The sequence below is a fragment of the Amblyraja radiata genome, chromosome 1 (assembly GCF_010909765.2).
Source record: "Amblyraja radiata isolate CabotCenter1 chromosome 1, sAmbRad1.1.pri, whole genome shotgun sequence".
NCBI lineage: Eukaryota > Metazoa > Chordata > Chondrichthyes > Rajiformes > Rajidae > Amblyraja > Amblyraja radiata.
Genome location: NC_045956.1, coordinates 169,913,620 through 169,935,790, shown reverse-complemented (window position 1 = coordinate 169,935,790; position 22,171 = coordinate 169,913,620). Strand labels below are relative to the sequence as shown.

Sequence of the window (22,171 nt, the reverse complement as noted above, 5' to 3'; positions counted from 1 at the left end):
GGCGCATCCCGGACAATTCTGACAGAAACTGTACCACAGTGACTGACTGAAGTAGCCAATTCTGCACCCACCGACCGTCAACCGTCACTGACTGACCGGAAAGACATGATATGGAAGATGGCCGGACACAAGGAAGAAGAAGAACCAGGAAACACTTTTAGAATATTTTGTGAATATTATGACAAGATAGCATAGGACTTGTTGCATGGATATTTCAATTAAAAATGAGGATATGGAAATATTGACATTAGTGAGTCAAAAAATATTACGAAATGTAAGATGGATTATACATGTACAGAAATGTTTAATACATTATATAAAACAGTATAGGAATATATTCCCATAAAAGTGTAAATGTTTTAGTGCATAATAGATTGGAAAGTTTATTTACAGCTTGCCAGGAGTTGATGGGTGTACATGATTTACATTTTGCATTTGCCTCCTTTGTCTGAAATCGCCAAGGCTATAATCGATTACTTATTGCTTCAGACATTCAGATTTTATTTGCATTCACCCATGACCTTCATGGAATAAAGGAAGTTTAAGGCACAAATGAAGGTCATGCCATCAATCTTATTCACAATCTTAGTGGGGAAGTCATAACATTTGTCATCGTATTTTTAAATTATCTCAATAGTTTTGCATTGCTATCGGTTCTTTCCTTTCTTTCAAAAGCCATTACTTTGACCTGGTAAGTAATTGATTTTCATAATTTATCACCCATTCCTGGTCAGATGTCTAGATAAATGCAAAACCCTCTAGGATATTTGATTTAGAAAAACGTTACAATATAACATCAGCTGTTACTCCTGACAGGAATATAAACAAAGCAGAAAGTATGACCTAAAACGGGACAATGCAATGAATGTATGCCTTTGTCTGGATATGCCATGTTTTCTAACCTCACTTCACAAGAAGACTAGACTTGGTGTTAACTCCGTATTGTGCAATGTGCAGAAAGGAATTGAAGATGCTGGTTTAAACCGAAGATAGACACAAAAAGCTGGAGTAACTCAGCGAGACAGGCAGCATCTGGAAAGAAGGAATGAGTGACGTTTCAGATTGAGACCCTCCTTCAGACTGGCTAGGGATAAGGGAAACGAGAGATATAGACGATGATGTACACAAAAAGCTGGAGTAATCATCGTCTATATCTCGTTTCCCCTTTTGTGCAATGCTGTTTGAGATTTTAAAGCACTTCATATATTTATACTGCCAAGACAACATGGGTAAGAGGAACAATTGTTCTTTCCTAGAGTGAACTAGCTGTGATTTATAGCAAAGTTAAAACTTAATTTGTATAACCAGTATTTTATGATACTTTAAACAGAATCAAATTCTCAAACACTCATGGTGGGATCTTGCCGTGTTGCTGTGGATTATTTCTCCAAAATTTCAAACCTCAAAATGTGACTTAAACTTTCTCAATTATCCACTACCTGTAGGCGCCATGGGACCTTATGCTAACACGTGATTTGAATACATGGGACAACCACATGATCATACATACACTCATGCAGTTAGAATGGCTAAAGTCCTTTGCAGGAGGGCGAACTTCAGGTCCACTGCTCAAATAGCATTTCATTTTAATGAACAGCTGACCAACATTTTTTGTTGTTAAAAATTCATTGCTTTCAAAGGAATTTCAAATCGTTCAATTTTTCTCCAAATTAAAAGTCTATTGATTAAAAAAACCCACTTAACTTCCAAATGCTTTGTATCTTCAAAAACATGCAGGAAAAATAGAGGCCAAGTAACAGAAGAGGAAACAGAGGTTAGATCGGAGACTCGGCAGATGGAAGAAACCAGGAAGTTGAGTCCCTCGGGATTGCTGTAATAAATAGGCAGTAGACATGGATAGAGGAAAAAAATATTGTTTATGTTTTATGATTCACCATTAAGAAACAATTTGGGGACCTCCTCTGTAATGCGCTACATCCATAGAACCAGTTGAGTTGTGTCTGTCTATTTGGTCTGTGATTCTGCAAATTACTCACCCTCCATCCATTGCCCAACTCAGAGGATTTAGGATACAGCTCTATTTTTTTTAAAGGTAGGGAATCCATGAATCTCATTCATAGTACATAGACAATAGGTGCAGGAGTAGGTCCTTCGAGCCAGCATTGCCATTCAATGTGACCATGGCTGATCATCCACAATCAGTACCCCGTTCCTGCTTTCTCCCTATTTATCCCTTGATTACGCTACCCCAAGAGCTCATTCTAACTCTCTTTTGAATGCATCCAGTCAATCGGCCTCCACTGCCTTTTGAGGCAGAGAATTTCACAGATTCACAACTCTTTTCCTCGTCTCCGTTCTAAATGGCCAACCCCTTATTATTAAACTGTGGCCCCTGGTTCTGGACTCCCCCAACATCGGGAACATGCTTCCTGTCTCTAGCGTGTCCAAACCCCTTCATTATCTCGCAACTCTCTTGACTGGTAAAACGAATCTGCTCCTCGTCAATCCAGAAATGCTGCCAACTGCAACCCCCATGGGAGTCGAGTCATCCCAATCCAGGAGTGGTGAAGGAAGGAAGGCAGGGGCGAGATCCGTGCAGTAAATGGGAGAGTCCTGCGGGTGGCGTATGAATGGAAAGAAAGAGTGGAGTTTTATCCCCCCCGCCCGCCGACCTTTTTTATTCCCTGCCTTCTCTCTCTCCCTCCCTCCCTCCCTGTGCATTTGTTTTAACCAAACCAATTCATTCGTTCGCGTTATGTAAGGAAGATGGCGGCGGGATAGTAGGAGCGGCGACGGCTGCAAGGAGGAGGAGGTGGAGAAACAGCGGGAAGCCGGCGGAGATCGCGAGGGAGGGAGAGAGAGAGAGGGAGAGAGAGCGCGCGCCGCGGCGGCGGTTGGGGGCTCGAGCAAACGAGCCGTTGGTGGACGAACGCACAGCGCGAGCGAGAGGAGAGGGAGACGGCGGGAGCGAGCGAGCGTGTGTGTGAGAGTGAGGAGTGAGTGGGGGGCCGAGGCCGAGCCGAACTGAGGCAGTCGGGCGGCAGCCGGGCTGGGCTGCGGGGCCCCGGCTGAAGACGAACGACTGAGGAGGAGGAGGAGGAGGAGGGGAAGAAGGCACGAACGGAGACCGGCTCACACCGTTCTGGAAAGAGGAGGCACGGACGGCGACTGCGTCGGGAAGAGGAGAAATAAACAAATAAACGCAGTAGGCTTGCACCCCTCCCCACCTTTCCGAGGGAGCGAGAGACGAACCGGGAGAGAGAGAGAGCGAGAGAGACACGGCGGATGCGGGATCGCTGGAATTCACCCTCCCTGGTGAGTTGGAAAAATATTGAGGATATTTGTGTGTGTGGGGGGGGGGGGGGGGGGGGGAGAGAGGATACGTTTCATTTTATATGTATTCTCGATCCTGGTGCAGTTTCTTTATAAAAATAATTGCCGTGCCAGGTTTTGATTTCAATTATACGCAGCTTCTGGTTGCGGTGGGTGTTTTTTTTTTTTTTTTTAATCCTCCCATTTAAAAAAAATATACAAATGGTTGCTGGAATTTGCTCTGTTTGTGTTGAAGATTATCCAGGTTTGTGTGGCCGGGCGTGGTGTGGATGAGAGGAGGAGTAGAGGGAGGAGGAGGAGGGAGGGGGGACTCGGTGCTGGGATGGCGCGGCGGCTTCGGCCTGAGGGAGAAAGGGCCAGGTGGACTCCTGGGCAGCAATACCCCATGGTTATCTCTGGAGACCACACCAAACACCTTTGCACTTCAAAGACTCCGTTTCTAATCATTTTATTACCTCCCACCCCATATCTAACCACGTTTCTCTCTCACCCCCATTTCTAATCATGTTTCCCACCCACGTTTCCCCCCCCCCCCCATTTCTAACTAGATCGCCCCCCCCCTATTTCTAACCACATTCCCCTCCCTATTTCTAACTATATCTCCCCCCCCCTTATTTCTAACCACATTCCCCTCCCTATTTCTAACTATAACCCCCCCCCCCTTATTTCTAACCACTTTCCCCTCCCTATTTCTAACTATATCCCCCCCCCCCCCCAATTTCTAACCATCTTGTTTCTCTCTCCCCCCTCCTATAAGCCAGATAGTAAGTGAGAATCGGTTTTCATTTTTATTATTATTAATTGAAGTCTTACTTCACTTTTCCCATGACGAACTGGAATTAACGTTGTATTCGCTGGCCATGCTATCTACTCCCAACCCCGTCCCGTTCTCCTGCATAGTCTGGTTCTTGGAGCCCGATTCTCAAGTGTCGTTTACTAAATGCGAGGAAGCTTCCTTTACAAATAAATCGCTTCCAGCGCCGTTTCCCTTCGAATCCGTTTCCGAAGCTGTGGTTGGCAGCCAAGCCGCACCGTGTGCAAGCAGTCATGTTCGGGTAACTTCGGAAACCCTCCCAGTCGAGAGATTTACTGGCTGTCGTGGTCAAGGTTTTATGATTCGGATGCATGGGTGCTCTGCTGCGTTATAGAATGTATCCTAACTTATGTTAAACACAACTTTAAATGTTGGCCTTGACACTGGAACTGCTGTTCTCACTGCAGGGAGGCAAGTGGTGTAGTTCACTTTAGTATTTGTAACCTTGATTTGTTTGTCTTAGTTGCCTAAATCTTATATTTACAGGCTATGAATGCATCATTATGTTGCAGGACTGTGTTGCAATAACCCATTGAAGGAATCGTATGATATTGTCCAAACCATAACAGCAAAGCTTAAGTGATTTTATGCCCTGGTCTCAAATTGCGTTAACCATCGTGAAATTGGCATTTTAGTGAGTTTTATATTATAATTTATAATTTGTTTAGAATGAAAATATTAGTCTGATGGAAAATATTTGGAAAAGCCAATGACAATATTGGAAAAGCCAATGACAGTGGACGGTTGACTTTTCCTCCCTTCGAAATACAACTTTATCCTGCCTGATGGTTCAAAGAACATACAAATTATATAAAAGATGAATCACACCCTTTTAAATAAAAGAGAACCATTTGTCAAATTATTGCAGGAGGCATAGATTAGCTTATTGGAAAGGGACTGACAATGTGTTGTCAAATGAAATTCTTGGCCATTTCCTGGTTCATAAGTTTTGTACAATTTCATTAGGACAAATATGTATGTGGTGATCTGAGGTAGGGTGGACATTTTTGATTTTGTTTTGAAAACTGGCTTTCTGGTAATAGTGATTGAGAGCAATTAAATTGAAATGGAATGCTGCAATCAATTGTATGATTTTATATTTACTGTTTTTGTAGTTTCCAGATAGTTGTGCTTGCAGTTTCACTGAAATCTGTTTATAGATTGCTTTGTTTTGAAATTGCCATTGCAAGACGCAGAAGGTGGGTGAGTTGTATGGTGGGAATAGCAGTATTGACACTTTGTAGGATTAGAACATACATCAATAGAACTTTTGCTTGGGAGGGGAAAATTCTCCAGAGGTTTAGTCTGAAAAGTGCTTATTTAGAGATAAAGTTTGAGTTGACTGTTACGCATGAAAGGGTAGCAAAATAGGAAACCCTCTCAAACAATTGGGGAATTAAAATATTTAAATTATTAAGTTTACATTTAATTCAATATTTAAATGGAATTAAATTAGATTTAAATTTGAACCAAAAAGCTACTAACCTTAATGATTGTGAAACTGTTCATCTAGTTCATTTTTGTAATTCATGGATGGAAATCTGTCATCCTTATGTGGCTTGTCATTTATTTGACTTCAGGCCCACATTGCAATAACCAAGTTCGGTATTCCAAAAAAAACAAGGAGTCATGGGATTTGTCAAAGGTCACAAGCGATGAAAACTCTCGGCAGCTGTGCCGCAGCATTGTCACAGACCTGCGCCTCATCTGTAGCCAGGACCAAACCTGGGTCTCCGGTGTCGCAATCGTTGCCGGACCGCCACTGGATCATCCCCGTCCCCTCCCGAGTGCCCGTCCGTCCGTCCTTTGGGGGTGGCCAGAGACGTCGGAAGCCAGATGGGAGCGGCGCTCCCAGGCCCACAGCCAGCGCGGAGAAGCAGCAGGACGCCAGCCCGGAGCCGTGGAGTTTGCGCTGCTTCTCCGCACTGGCTGTAAACCTGGTCTGTCGTTCCCGCAAGTCCAGGCAGGGCTGTAGGTTAACCCGGAGGGACAGGCAGAGGTGAGCTGGATTTAGCGCTGCTTCTCCGTGCTGGCTGTAAGTCTGGGCCGTCGTTCCTGTAAGTCCAGGCAGGGCTGGTAGGTTAACCCGGCGAGACAGGCAGAGTTGAGCTGGATTTAGCGTTGCTTCTCTGCGCTGGCTGTGGGCCTGGGGGCGCCACTCCCGTCTGATTCCCGGCGTCTCTGGTCGCCCCCGGACGGACGGACGGGGGCACTCGGGAAGGGATGAGGATGGTTCAGTGGTGGTTCGGTAGCAATTGCCGCGCCAATGCCTCAGGATCGATCCTGGCTGCAGATGAGGCGCAGGCCTGTGTCCATGCCGTGGCATGGCTGCCGAGAGTGTTTTTTGCTTATGACATGTGACCTGGGCATGCGCAGTCGGAATACCGAACTCGCTTATTGATTCTTAGTAACTCTGACATTGTCTGGAGATAGTTAGAGATGTAAAATAAATGCCTGGATTGCCACAAATACTGACATTCCATGGATGAAAAACCTTTTTTAAGAAAATGTTACTTTATTGAACTTTGGCTGTTTAGAGGGATAGTAAAGGTTTAGAGGGAATGCAAGGCAAATGGGACTGGCTCAGGTGACCGTCTCGGTCGGCATGGATAAGTTGGGATGAAGGGCATGTTTCCTTGTTGTATATCGAAATCTCCGAGATTCTTGCCACTTTGAGTGACTTGCCGACACCTGGGTAGCATCTGCATATTCTGCCGTAGGTGGTGCTTGATAATGCGGATAATTAGTTAGGGTGATGTGCCCCCCTCCTGCTGTTTAAACTTGGGTTTTTCCCCCCGGTAAATTGAGTTGCTCCTCACTGTCATCCCAAATGATCATTCTACATTTTCAGCAATGGTAGCAAAGTTCACAACCTTTCATATCTGGTAAAAGGTATACGGGCCAAGATACAGTTATTGGGATAATCTTAAATCATCTTCATCATCGTTGAAAACATTAGCGACGCAGTGGTGCTAGTTTCCGACCATCACGGTGACAGACGCACCACACATCTGTCCTCTTAAAAGGACAGTTATTTGCTTGTGGTAACTACTGGAAGATTTTCCTGTTGATAGCCATAGGGAATGTCATTGCCAGTTGCCTCCAATTGCTTCTTTTCAGTGACTGAAGAATTCTCTACATCTACCCAGGGACACTATGGATGTGATTTTCATTACAAGTCAACTCTGAGAAATAGACAGAAAAGCATTGAACACTGCACATAGCTAATTTTGATCTTTCAAAACTCACCATCACGGTGAGGCATTTCCCCCAAATTTGTCTCCTTACAGAAATTGATTTCCATCTCACACCTGTTTCATGATTGCTTGCAACTGGTCCCTAACAGACCCAGTCAGTGTTGACTGGTGTTGCAAGGCTGTGTGATTGCCCAGACACTTTTATCTGTTTTTCTTGCTGATGTATTGCACTTCACCTCCACCAAGCTCCTGCTGCAGGACAAACGGCAAACCTTTCAACCTATTTTTTTTCTTCTTTTCTCCACTACAGAACCAAGTCCTCCCAATTTCAAGCATTGTTCTACAAATGCATTTAACACTTGTGTATGTTTACAGAAGGAGACTAAGCTCCAAGATGTCATTCCTTCTCTCCAGGGGTGCTGCCTGTCCTGCTGAGTTACTCCAGCATTTTGTGTCTACCTTCGATTTGAACCAGCATCTGCAGTTCTTTCCTGCACATCCAAGATGTCATCAATATGTTCACCGTATATCAGGCATTACACTTGATGGCTATAAAACAATGGTCCCCCTTTGTTGTCCAATACCTCCGTTTTAGATCTCTTGCCCCACTCCTTCCCCTGACTTTCTACCAGCGAAGTCCCCTCTACTCCAGCAGTCTGAAGAAGGGTCCTAACCTGAAACATCATCTGTCAATTTCCTTCAACAATGTTGTCTGACCTGCTGAACTTCTCCATGGTTTTTGACTCCTGGTGCATTATTAAATTAATTGACTAATATTAAAACATGGAAATTATTTCTTGATACATTTTGTTTACCCTTATTAGAATCTATGCTCCTGTTATTTTCCTTTATAAATATGACATTTGAAGTGAATTCAGTGGCAACAGTAAAAAACACAGTTTAATAAATACTTGAGAAAGAATGTGTGGGAGAAGGGTAGAAACGAGGATCAATTGGACAGCTATGTCAAGGAGACAGTTAAGGCATGATGAGTCAAGTCAAATTTATCATGTGCATAAGTACCGTGAGGGACAGGTACAATGAAATTCACAGGGCTCTCACTTAACTTTTTTTCCCTGTTGCCAGTGTTGACTGGTGTTCCTAGGCAGCTTTTAAGATTGCCAAATGACAGTTTAGATGGTCATTAAAACGGCTTGCATAACGCGTACGATAATGTACTCGGACGAAGTGCGCAGTTACCGGTCGGAATTATGCTCAATGAAGCATTCACATATTATTTCTGCTTCAAATAAAGTCTCAAACTAAACATATTCACCAATCAAGACGTCATATATGAAAGGGTAGGAGTGAACGGGTCCTTTTCAGAATGGCAGGCAGTGGCAAGTGGATGCCGCAAGGCTCGGTGTTGGGGCTGTAACTGTTTACCATATATATTAATGATTTGGAAGAGGGAATTAGGAACAATACTAGCAAGTTTGCGGATGACACAAAGCTGGGTGGCAGTGTGAACTGTGAAGAGGATGTTAGGAGGTTGCAGGGTGACCTGGACAGGTTGAGTGTGTGGGCAGATGCGTGGCAGATGCAGTATAATATAGATAAATGTGAGGTTATCCACTTTGGTGGCAAAAACAAGGGGGCAGATTATTATCTCAATGGGGTTAGCAGGGCTCTCGCTTAACTTTTTTTCCCTGTTGCCAGCCGGGCAACCTTGGCAGCTTTTTAGGTTGCCAAATAACAGTTTAGGTGGTCATTTAAGATGGCTTGCATGACGCGTGCTCGGACGAAGTGCGTAGTTACCAGTCGGAATTATGCTCAATGAAGCATTCACATATTATTTCTGTTTCAAATAAAGTCACAAACATATTCACCAATCAAGACATGATATATACCACAATGACATGCAGCAAAATTATAATACGGAATCTCAACTCTTTTTACACATTGCAATTAATGCAATTTTTATCATTTCTTTCCACTTCCAAACAAAAATGTGGTTGGATTATTCAGCGTATGATCAACCTGTGTCAATAAATCCTGGACCTTGATAACATATATGCTTAACAATGCACACTACAGATTGATGCAAGCATGTTTTCTGTGAAGGACCGAAAATTATCAAGACATGGCCATAGCATGGGTCGTTATTGGTAATGGTACAGAAACACTCTCGCTTCCCACATAATTTATCCACAACAAAATATACAGGTTGCAAGGAATTTTCTAACGGCATTTTATGATAATAGCTGTTAAAACTGACTATACCCATCTGACAGGTTAAACATTACACTAACTAGCAAGAGATGGCCAAAGGACATAAATGCAGCAAATGTTCTTTTGGTAATATATTTAAAGGTGTCAAGACGCCACATTACCGGACATTCAGATTAGATGTATGTGGCAATGAAGATACCCAGTTTGTAAGCAACAATTTTTTTTTAAATTGTTGATAAACGCTTTTTCCATCATTCCCACTTCAGAATTAACATTAAAATTTCAACTGAAATATCTCCCAACCAAATTTGTGATGTATATGACTGACTGTAGAAGTAAACCCTGGATAAATCCAACGTATAGTTGTGAATGTTGCTCATTAAATAACTACAGTACTGATACTCCATATATAGAGCATTGATTTACCGTTAAAATGAATTCTGTAATAACGTGTCAGTGACAATCGAACACTGCGGTTTTAATGTTTCACGTGTTTACAATTTAATTAATCCATCTTTATGGATTAAAACAAATAATAACATTGGGAATTAAAACATATTTGATTGCATTCCGTTTTCAAACAAAGTCAATGTTAGCTCTGAAGACATTTCCAGAACAATAGGGTCGGGAGAGGGGGGGGGGGGGGGGGTGTATGAATCAGTGCAGGATGGATAGATGGTGGTGGGGGGGGGGGGGGGGGGGGGGGGGAGGAGGAGGAGGAGGAGGAGGAGGAGGAGGCTTGAGAAGGCAATCGGTGCGGATTGGATGGATTGAGGCAGGGGAATTAGTGCGTGTTGGTTGGAGTAGGTAAAATTGTGAGGGGAGAGCGTGGGGGATGTCAGTGGGGTTGAATGGGGGGATCTGTGAAGGATGGATGGGGGTGCAGTGCAGGAAGAAGGGGAGGAGCAGTGCAGGATGGATGGGAAGGGGGGGTCAGTACAGGATGAATTGGGGGATCAGTGTAGGATTGATGGGGAGTGGCAGGAGAATCAATGCGAGGTGGATAGGGGGGTTGCACGAAAGGTACCCAACTTGAGGAGGGGAGGGGATAAGGGGAGTGGAGGGGGCGTACAAGAGAGAGAGAGAGAGAGAGAGAGAGAGAGAGAGAGAGAGAGAGGAAGGGGCAGATGAGGTGGGAAGGAAGGTCAGCGCTCCTCAGACAACACCTGTCAGGCACGAAAATCGCAATCAAAATATGGAGGGAACCACGCACAGAATATCTGGGCGGCCGCACGCGCATGCGCACACCCACACCCACGTGCGAGGCTTCGTAGCCTCAATCCAGCGCCAAATGCAGCTCAACTGTGCCTGTCTCGCCCAAAGATACTAGAGGAGCTCCTCTACAATCTTTGGTCTCGCCTACAGCCCTCTCTCAATCCAGACAGCGACAGGCAGAGTTGAGCAGCGCTGCTTCTCTGCGCTGGCTGTGGGCCTGGGGGCACCGCGCCCGTCTGACTCCCGACGTCTCTGGCCACCCCCGGGGGGGGGGGGGGGGCTTTCGGGTTGGGACGGGGATGGTCCAGTGGCGGTTCGGCAGCGATTGCAGCACCGGAGAGCCAGGATCGGTCCTGGCCAAAGATCTTATAGCGGAGCTCCGCTATAAGATCTTTGGTCCTGGCTGCGGTGCAGGTCTACCGAGAGTGTTTTGGCACGTCTCCCTCCTCCAATCACCGCGCTCTATCCTCAGCCCCCCACTTCCGCCACTGACTGACACCTCTCTCCTCCAAGGGTCTGTTTTGAAAGCGCCGTTGGCGGAGTGGCCGCAACGGCCGTTATCAGGCCGGGCGGGGTGCGGGAGGAGGAGGAGGAGGAGATGGAGCCGCCGTCGCTGCTGCTGCTGTGCGGGGCCCGACATTCGCTCTGACCCTCCGTCACGCCACACTTAGCATCTTTCCCACAACCGTTGCCGACACAAAACGTCACGTTACTTTTCTCCGGAGATGCTGCCTGACTCGCCGAGTTACTCCAGTTTTTTGCGTCTATCTTCGGTATAAACCAGTATCTGCAGTGCCAAGCCGGGCAAAATGACTCGGCATTAGGTTGCCCACCGGCACTTTAGGTGGCCATTGGCATCCAGGCAACCGTTAATTTAGAGCCCTGCAGTAGTATCACAGGCACATAGACTCAAAGAACACACGACATAAATTATAGGTAAGTTGTACATGACAGTGAAAAGAAAAAGACTGCGAAAAGCAAGTAATTAGTGCAAAAGTACATGATTAGAAAACAACCATCGTAGTTCAAGAGATGACCTGTAGTGTTCCACTGACAAGGCAGGATTCGAATTGTGTAGGTTGTCTTGATAACCTGATAGCTGGGAAAGTAGCTATTCCTAAACTTAGACTTATCTACCTCTTGTCCGATGGTAGCAGCTCGAAGACGGCATGTCTCGGATGGTGGGAATCATTGATCATATATGCTTCCTCCTTGAGGCAATAGATGGTCAGGAGGGCTGTGCTTGCTATGGACCACAGTCGACCACTCTCTGCAGCATCTTGCTACCTGTGTATTAGAATTGCCGTACCAGGCCGTGACTCAGTCGCTCGGGTATACTATACTGTGGTAATTTGATTCTCTAATTGTGTGATTTGACAACTGGCTCTTTCTTGTTTCCTCAAGTGCTTGAATGACTAGTGTCTTAGTGACCACATCTTAAGGCAATACTCAAAATGTGGTATGGCAAAAGTTGCATATTTGATCACAGATTCTTCCGTGCATATTTTAGTCCTTTTTTAGTTACTTTCTGTTTGCATTGTTTTTCTGTTTTGAACAATGCCTTCGCCTCAACATTTAAAGCATGTGTTTTTTTTTTCACGTTTATTTTCATGGTAAATTTCATTAGCCAATTTTTGCTTACTTGTGTATTCTAACCAACTCATTCTCATGTTTCTAATTTATCCAGTCTGAAGAAGGGTTTCGACCCAAAGCGTCACCCATTCCTTCTCTCCAGAGATGCTGCCGTCCCGCTGAGTTACTGCGGCTTTTTGTCTTATCTTTCTAATTTATCCCATTCCATTACATATTCCTAATTTTCGACTTGTGTAATTCCACAACATACCCAGGTTTATCAGTATCACTGTTGAATGTGGTCCTTTCCATTGAAACTATAAATTAATTATGTGAAAATCATGGGTCACGGGCATCATTTGCTGCATATATTTCCCATTTCCAAGCTCCTTCTTGAACCACTTATCCCTCTTGTGTCCTTATGATGCAACGTAATTAATTAGGGAGACCCTGAATTTAAACCCAGTGTTTATCAAGGAATGACTATATTTCTATGTACGAATGATGTTCCGATTTGGAACTTCAGTACTTGAATTTTGTCCACCTCTACCCATTGGCCTTGTCTGTCAACACAGAGAAAGCCATAAAGGCACAAAGTGCTGGAGTAACTCAACGGCTCAGAAAGCATCTCAGGAAGACACAGGCAGGTAACAGGGGAGCTGACAAAAGAAGTTGTGGCTGGACAAGGACTGACAATTGACAGGGGGCTATGAGTTTTTATTGGCAGATGGCTGGACAAAGGTTTGAGATGAAAATAAGACAAGGGTGTAAGGTAAGGGGAGGAGGAATAAACTGAAGCCAGTGGAAGGGGATTGGGGGGGGTGGGTGGAAGAGGGGGAAGGGGCGCAGAATAGTGGGAGACAAAAAAAACAAGGAGCAGGCGAGCAGCAGGAGTTAGTGGGGAAGCAGTGAGAGGGGCTCACAGAACCCCATGGAAAGAGAAGAACTCTTTCAAAGTAGACGCACCCTGAGGACATTTTGCAGAGGCTACAAGTTTGGGAAATGTTATTGAAACCGTGGCAAGTATAATAGATGGCATGAACTGCACCTACAGAGAGTGGTGAGTCTCTGGAACTCTCTGCCACAGAAGGTAGTTGAGGCCAGTTCATTGGCTATATTTAAGAGGAAGTTAGATGTGGCTAAAGGGATCAGGGGGTATGGAGAGAAGGCAGGTACAGGATACTGAGTTGGATGATCAGCCATGATCATATTGAATGGCGGTGCAGGCTTGAAGGGCCGATTGGCCTACTCCTGCACCTATTTTCTATGTTTGTATCATCATCTGTTTGTTTTCTAAATATGTGATTAGGGTGAAATTGAAGTGTTTTAGTGTTTTATCATCAATGATTCATTTATGCCCTGGAATTAACGAAACAATGTGTGACACAAGCCTATTTGTTTTAACATAAAATAGCTGTTTTTATAAGATAATTTAACATTCGCATCAAATTATGTAATCAGGACTCCAAACATAAACTGCAAATAGCAGTTCTCTCTCCAAGGTTCATCTAACAAATGATTGCAGATAACAAGATTTCTATATGTTGATTAAGAGAGGATGCAAGTAATTGCAAAATATAGGGAATGTGGAAAATAAGAGATGATTGCTTTGCCTATTCAAGGTCACGTCACACTAGAGAAATTTGACATTTAGACAATAGGTGCAGGAGTAGGCCATTCGGCCCTTCGAGCCAGCACCACCATTCAATTGTGGCTGATCATACACAATCAGTACCCCGTGTCTGCCTTCTCCCCATATCCCCTGACTCCTCTATCTTTAAGAGCCCTATCTAGCTCTCTCTTGAAAGTATTTAGTGTTTAGTTTAGAGATACTGCGCAGAAACAGGCCCTTCGGCACACCGAGTCCGAGCCGACCAGCGATCCTTGCACATTAACACTATCCTACACACTAGGGACAATTTACACATACACCAAGACATACCTGTTTAAGAAGGAACTGCAGATGCTGGAAAATCGAAGGTACACAAAAATGCTGGAGAAACTCAGTGGGTGCAGCAGCATCTATGGAGCGAAGGAAATGGGTAACGTTTCGGGCCAAAACCCTACTTCAGACTGATAGGCGGTGGCGGGGAGAAGGAAGGAAAAAGGAGGAGGAGGAGCCCGAGGACTGAGGGATGGGAGGAGACAGCCCGAGGGCTGAGGAAAGGGAGGAGACAGCAAGGGCTAACAAAATTGGGAGAATTCAATGTTCATGCCCACAGGATGCAGACTCCCCAAGCGGAATATGAGGTGCTGTTCCTCCAATTTCCGGTGTTGCTCACTCTGGCCATGGAGGAGACCCAGGACAGAGAGGTCGGACGGGGAATGGGAGGGGTAGTTGAAGTGCTGAGCCACCGGGAGATCAGATAGGTTCTTGCGGACCGAGCTGAGGTGTTCGGCGAAACGATCGCCCAGCCTCTGCTTAGTCTCACCGATGTAGATCAGCTGACATCTAGAGCAGCGGATGCAATAGATGAGGTTGGAGGAGATACAGGTGAACCTCTGTCGCACCTGGAACGACTGCTTGAGTCCTTGAATGGAGTCGAGGGCGGAGGTAAAGGGATAGGTGTTGCATCTCTTGCGGTTGCAACGGAAAATGCCTGGGGAGGGGGTAGTACGGGAGGGAAGGGAAGAATTGACAAGGGAGTTACGGAGGGAGCGGTCTTTGCGGAGAGTCCTTACAGGAAGCAGGGTGGGAAGAAGTGTAGTCCAGATAGCCATGGGAGTCAGTGGGTTTATAGTGGAAACCTGTATGTCTTTGGAGTGTGGGAGGAAACAGAAGATCTTGGCGAAAACTCACGCGGTCACGGGCAGACGGTACAAACTTCGTACAGACACAGCATCCGTAATCGGGATCGAACACATGTCTCCGGCGCTGTAATCAGCAACTCTACTGCTACGCCATTGTACCGCCCAAATTTACAAATAAATTTTGCTGGATCATACATAGTCATTTAGCATGGAAACACTCTTCGGCCCAACTCGTCCACGCCGACCATCATTCCCCATCTATCCTAGTCTCATTTGTCTGCTTGGTCCATATCCCCCTGTGACCTATGTTATAAAAGAGAGATGGTGTTTGACAAATTTGTTAAAGATGATACAGACATGATGGATAAAGGAGAACCAGTAGATGTAATTAATGTATTTAGATTTCCAGAAGGCAATTGTCATGATTGAAAGGTTACTTTGCCAGATGAGAGAAGTCGAGGCATATTGGCATAGATAGTGGATTGAACGGCAGGGAACTGGGCTTTGTGTGTCAGAATCTTGCTTGGGGTGTTAACTATTTTTTGGGGGATAAGAAGTAGAGAACATTCCAGACGAAAATGTAGATGTATTGTCTAGATTTCCCTCAGTTCCATCCACTGAAAATATCATTAATGGGAGAAGGTGCCATTGAAAATAAGTGATGCCTTTCCAGTGATTCCCTTTAAAAAAAAAAAACTGGGGAGAAAAAAACAGGTCGTAGAATCATAGAATGCAGAAACCGATCCAACTCATCCACGTCGATCTAAGCTAGTCCATTTTTGTTCCGCATCCCTCTAAATTTTTCCTATCTATATACCTATCCAAGTGTCTTTTAAATGTTGTTACCGTACCTTCCTCAACTACTTCCTCTTGGTATGAAGCAGGGTTATATGAGGACTATAACCATATAATAACCATATAACAATTACAGCACGGAAACAGGCCATCTCGACCCCTCTAGTCCGTGCCGAACACATAATCTCCCCTAGTCCCATATACCTGCGCTCAGACCATAACCCTCCATTCCTTTCCCATCCATATAACTATCCAATTTATTTTTAAATGATAAAAACGAACCTGCCTCCACCACCTTCACTGGAAGCTCATTCCACACAGCTACCACTCTCTGAGTAAAGAAGTTCCCCCTCATGTTACCCCTAAACTTCAGTCCCTTAATTCTCAAGTCATGTCCCCTTGTTTGAATCTTCCCTACTCTCAGTGGGAAAAGCTTTTCCACGTCAACTCTGTCTAACCCTCTCATCATTTTAAAAACCTCTATCAAGTCCCCCCTTAACCTTCTGCGCTCCAAAGAATAAAGAGCTAACTTGTTCAACCTTTCTCTGTAACTTAGTTGTTGAAACCCAGGCAACATTCTAGTAAATCTCCTCTGTACTCTCTCTATTTTGTTGACATCCTTCCTATAATTAGGCGACCAAAATTGTACCCCATACTCCAGAATTGGCCTCACCAATGCCTTGTACAATTTTAACATTACATCCCAACTTCTATACTCAATGCTCTGATTTATAAAGGCCAGCACACCAAAAGCTTTCTTTACCACCCTATCTACATGAGATTCCACTTTCATGGAACTGTGCACAGTTATTCCCAGATCCCTCTGTTCACCTACATTCTTCAATTCCCTACCATTTACCATGTACGTCCTATTTTGATTTGTCCTGCCAAGATGTAGCACCTCACACTTATCAGCATTAAACTCCATCTGCCATCTTTCAGCCCACTCTTCCAACTGGCATAAATCTCTCTGTAGACTTTGAAACTCTACTTCATTACCCGCAACCCCACCTATCTTAGTATCATCTGCATACTTACTAATCCAATTTACCACACCATCGTCCAGATCATTGATGTACATGACAAACAACAGTGGACCCAACACAGATCCCTGTGGCACCCCACTCGTCACTGGCACCATTACTCTCTGGCATCTCCCATTCAGCCACTGTTGAATCCATCTTGCTACTCCACCATTAATACCCAACCATTGAACCTCTTGCAGCTCATTCCGTATTGCCACCACCATCCAAGTGAAAAAAGTTGACCCACAGGTTCCTATTAAAACTGTCCCCTCTCACCTTAAACCTATGTCCTCTGGTTCTTGATTCCCCTAGAAGACTGTATGCATTCATGCTACCTATTCTCATAGTTTTATATCCCTCTATAAGATTGTTTGTCAGTCCAAGGAATAAAATCATAGTCCTGCCCAATCTCTTCATATAGTTCAGGCCCTTGAGTCCTGGCGAGATGATTGTAAATCTTCTTTACACTATATATTTGACTATAAACTTTTATAAATGACCATATGTATTCTGTTTTGCATTCTCTGCTTTTATGGATTGGATTACGTTGAACCCAACTGCAGTAATCAGCAGATAAAGATCAGATTTGTGTTTGTTTTATTGCAAAAGATATTAAGTTTATTCTAAAGCTTTCTACATTTCAGGCAGCTGATTACACATCTCTTCTGTGGAAACTGCTGAATTAAATTTCAGATGCTTTTAGTTCCTGATTAAGTATTTTTATCAGTTTGTTTTTTCATTTTATTTCTATCTAATGATGTGTGAAAATAAAATGAGCTTGTATATTACCATAAATCCCATGAAATGTCATCGTGAGTATAGAAGTGAGATCGACCGATTGATCAAAAGGTGCCAGCACAATGACCTGGCTCTCAACACCAGCAAAACCAAGGAACTGATTGTGGACTTCGGAAGGGGTAGGATGGGGACCCACAGTCCCGTTTATATGAACAGGTCGATGGTGGAAAGGGTCGAGAACTTCAAATTCCCGGGCGTGCATATTTCCAAAGGTCTCTCCTGGTCCCAGAACACTGATGCAATTATAAAGCACATCAGCGCCTCTACTTCCTGAGAAGATTATGGAGAGTCGGTATGTCAAGGAGGACTCTCTCGAACTTCTACATGTGCACAGTAGAGAGCATGCTGACTGGTTGCATCGTGGCTTGGTATGGCAACCTGAGCGTCCAGGAGCGGAAAAAGCTGCAAAAGGTTGTAAACACTGCCCAGTCTATCATCGGCTCTGACCTCCCTACCATCGAGGGGGTCTATTGCAGGCGCTGCTTCAAAAAGGCTGCCAGCATCATCAAGGACCCACACCATCCTGGCCATACACTCATCTCTCCCCTGCCATCAGGTAGAAGGTACAGGAGCCTGAAATCTGCAACTTCAGGCTCAGAAACAACTTCTTCCCCACAGCCATCAGACTATTAAACACAACTTCAAACAAACCCTGAACTATAACAGTCTATTGCACTTTATCTGTTTATTGATGTGTATACATATATATACATATATATATATATATATATATAAAGAATTTCATTGTCCTGTCTGGGACACATGACAATAAACTCTCTTGAATCTTGAAATTCTTTCTGACATTTCTTTCCACACATGAAAAGGGTGTTATTATTTAAAATTAAAGAATTTAATGTTCTTGCGATAGGATTTTAAACTACCCAAGCAGAATCTATGGTGTGATTCCTGCAATTTGCATGAATCCTCAATCCTGCAATACAGGAGGCCCAGGACAGAAAAATCAGTATGGAAAAGAGAATGCAAATGGTTAGCAGGTTGGTGATCTAGCAAGCCTTGGCAGACTAAGTGCACATGTAGAACAAAATGGTTGCTTCGTCTTCCCTTGGTCTAGTTTGGAAAGGACGTCATATCAGGAGCACCGAATGCAATAGATGACGTGTATACTTGGATGGAGGTTAATGAGAAGGTGCAGGAAAAGGTGTTGCAGGGCAAAGTACCTGGGGAGAGTTGGTTTGGGTGGGAAGGGATGTATGAACCATTTAGGAGGAGGAGAGGAGAGAGTGGTCCCTGTTGAAATGGTAGCAATGGAATGATGTGTGTGGTGGTGGAGTTGGCAAAAATGTTGGAGAATGATGATTGGATACAGCGGACTATGGGGTGAAAGGTGGGGAGAAGAGGAACTGTCTGGGGTGAGGGGCGGTGAGAGCAGTACTGTGGGACACAGGAGGCACTGGTGAATGATTCACCTATGACAGCAATGTGGAAATTGCATTTAGTGAAGAAAGAGGATATTTTGTACGTCCTAGAATCCCAATCGTGTCCCCCCCCCCCCCTCCCCCAACACTCTGCCTGGTGGAAGTTGTTCAGACCGTCAACAACTTCTCTTTTGCCTCCTCTCGCATTCTTGAGGGAGTGCAGCATAGGTTCACAAGGTTAATTCCCGGGATGGCGGGACTGTCATATGTTGATAGAATGGAGCGACTGGACTTTAGAATTTACTCTGGAATTTAGAAGGGTGGGAAGGGATCTTATTGAAACATTTAAAATTATTAAGGGTTTGCACACGCTAGAGGCAGGAAACATGTTCCCGATGTTGGGGGAGTCCAGAACCAGGGGCCACAGTTTAAGAATAAGGAGTAAGCCATTTAGAATGGAGATGAGGAAATACTTTTTCACACAGAGAGTTGTGAGTCTGTGGAATTCTCTGTCTCATAGGTCAGTAGAGGCCTGTTCTCTGGATGCTTTCAAGAGAGAGTTAGATAGAGCTCTTAAAGATAGCGGTGTCAAGGGATATGGGGAGAAGGCAGGAACGGAGCACTGATTGTGGATGATCAGCCATGATCACATTGAATGGCGGTGCTGGCTCGAAGGGCCATATGGCCTACTCCTGCACCTGTGTCCCAGTGTACATTTAAGTTCCCCTTTTGTGCAGAGACTATTTTTGTAAGTGTTGATGCCAGTTACTTAATTGGAAGATATAGAAGTAAATTACTGTTGCACCTTGAAGGATTGCATGGTTCCCTGATCAACAGTAAGAGAAGATGTGATAGGACAGAAATTTAACCCTCCTTTATTGTGAGAGGAGTGTTATTGTATTGGGGGAAATGGAGGACTTGCTCAGAGCATTGTCGAAGAACTATCCCTTGGTATGCAGATAGTCATAGTGAAGATTTGTCTGCAGGTGGCATCATATCAGAGGTGATCTTCTTCGTGCGTATGGCGTGCACAGCCTAAAGTTGCAGGACAACTTGTTCTATTTGACCTTACTTGATTGTGCACGCCAAGTTGATTGCATTTGTCGAAACAGGGTGGACTATGTGAAGGTTGCAATCTCCCACCCCATACCTTTTCAGAATGAGAGGAGAGGGGCTGATAACAAAAACACTGGAAATGGGATTGAAGGCAAGCCTTGTTGACTGCAATGGAAATGAAGTCCTTTCAGGAATGATTTAACCAAGGTGGAGAAGTTGGGTGAATGGAATGTAGTAGGAAACAAAGTGGGAAGAGGTATTGGCAAAGGAAGCATCAATTGCGGCGACCTTGGGCTTGCGCTGAATACTGATTGCCGCTCCATACTCAATTTGAGATTGAATCCATAACTGCTTTTTGTTACTCATCCAACTTTACCTCCATTGTTCAGTTGGTACCACTAATAACACTATTCTCTCCAGCCCCTCTCCTTTCTGCACCTTTGAACTTACTACATTTCTAACTTTTCCAGTTTCAATGAAAGGTCAACATTAAAGTGACTTGAAATCTGTTTTCTCTCTCCACACGTATTGCTGGTTGAATATTTTGATTATTTTTTTCAGAATTCCAGCAACTGCAGCCGTTTGGTTTGGTTTATAAAATATATATTTTTTTAATCTGGAGGGCCTTAGTTGGCACTTGTGGAGTGAATGGACAAATTACTTTTTTGAGTCAGGGCCCTTCCTGAGACCCATTAGCCCTATCTGTCCATTCCCTCTGCGGAAGCTGCCTTATCTCCTTAACCCCTCCAGCACTTAGAATTTTTTGCTCAAGATTCCAGTGTCTGCACTCTCCTGTATTCATTTTGATTTAGTATTTATAGTGTTGAATTATTCTTGGATACCTGTATATTGCTTAATCAATATCTCCAAATCTTCAATTTTTACTGAGCAATTAATTTAGTTAATCGTGTATGCTTGATATATTGAGATTGGTTGCTGTTTTTCCTGTGTTAAAGTGTGTCATAATTGTTGCTTAAGCTCTAACGTACCTGGACACATCCTGAGGTTGTGAAATGTGGTTTATGAACGTGCTTCTTTTAAAATTAAACATGTATTACTTTCAAATTTGTTAAGTAATGGTGGTAAATGGGAAAATTACAGCAAAGATTACCAGGAAATTACCCTTTTTTTGCTTATTGCCACAAAGTGGGAAATATAATTAAGGTATTCGATGCAAAGTATTTTCCTTTTTTGAGGTTCTCATTCATCTCAATCTCAGCATTTGTTCATTGAGGCGGTAAAAGCATTATTGTTTCCATCCTGGGATTGGTAGAGATTCTCCTCCACCTACCCAAAACCTGAAGGTTGATTAAAATAGGGTGGTGGTAATCTGTAGGCATACAGCTTGTTGGAGAAATGATAAATAACTTAATTTGTGTCCTCAAACTGATTGTGAGTAAAGCCATTATTTGCTTTTGCCTAAAAGTACCTAGAAAAACGAATATGGCATGAAATACCACAAGATGTAAACTTCTGTACTTGAGGGAGTCGCAAATTTTTTTTTAAACCATAAGCATTATACTTAAAGTTAGTTTTCATTACTAGTATGGAGGCTAAGAATTACATGACTGTTTAAGTATGCCTCTTAAATTTTCATTTCCCTGAGGTCAAGGAAAGTGAGATTCTAAGATGACACAAAAGACAGCAGAAGCTGAAATTTGGAGCAACGAAGCTATTCATGTATAGTTGCATGTATACATATATATTCATGTATATATGTGAAAGATAAATTTCCCCAGTTGCAGATGATTCTAGTAAGATGGGTAAGTCTGGAAAGATTCATTGCTTTGACTTTACAGAAGGTTAACTCCATCTTGTCCCACTGTAATTTGCTTGCCAGCACACTTGTTCCAAGGCAGATGGCTTTCATTTCAAGTTCTGTATAAAAATATGGAGTAATCCTCCAGTCCAGTAATGGGGTGAAGAATGCTGCACTGACAGAAGTATGGCCCTCTTTTAGAGTCATGCAGCACGGAAATGGGCCCTTCGGCCCAGCTTGCCCATATTGACCAAGGTGCCCCATCTACACCTGCACCATCTGCCCACGTTTGGCCCATATCCCTCTACCTCTCCTATCTGTGTACCTGTCCAAATGTCTTTTAAATG

At 43.9% G+C, this 22,171-nt stretch overlaps 1 protein-coding gene across 6 annotated transcripts in view; it reads left to right on the top strand.

Moving 5' to 3' along the window:
* Window positions 1–2,626: 2,626 nt before the first annotated feature.
* The window catches only part of ptpra (protein tyrosine phosphatase receptor type A), a 175,486-nt gene continuing 155,941 nt past the window's right edge, over window positions 2,627–22,171 (top strand). For 2 of the 6 annotated variants that reach the window (XM_033035292.1, XM_033035277.1), the window contains exon 1: window positions 2,629–3,276. The gene's annotated coding sequence lies outside the window, so the exon portion shown is untranslated. Of the gene's footprint in view, window positions 3,277–22,171 lie in introns of all 6 variants that reach the window. The other 4 variants (XM_033035285.1, XM_033035301.1, XM_033035316.1 and 1 more) reach the window with 4 other exon arrangements.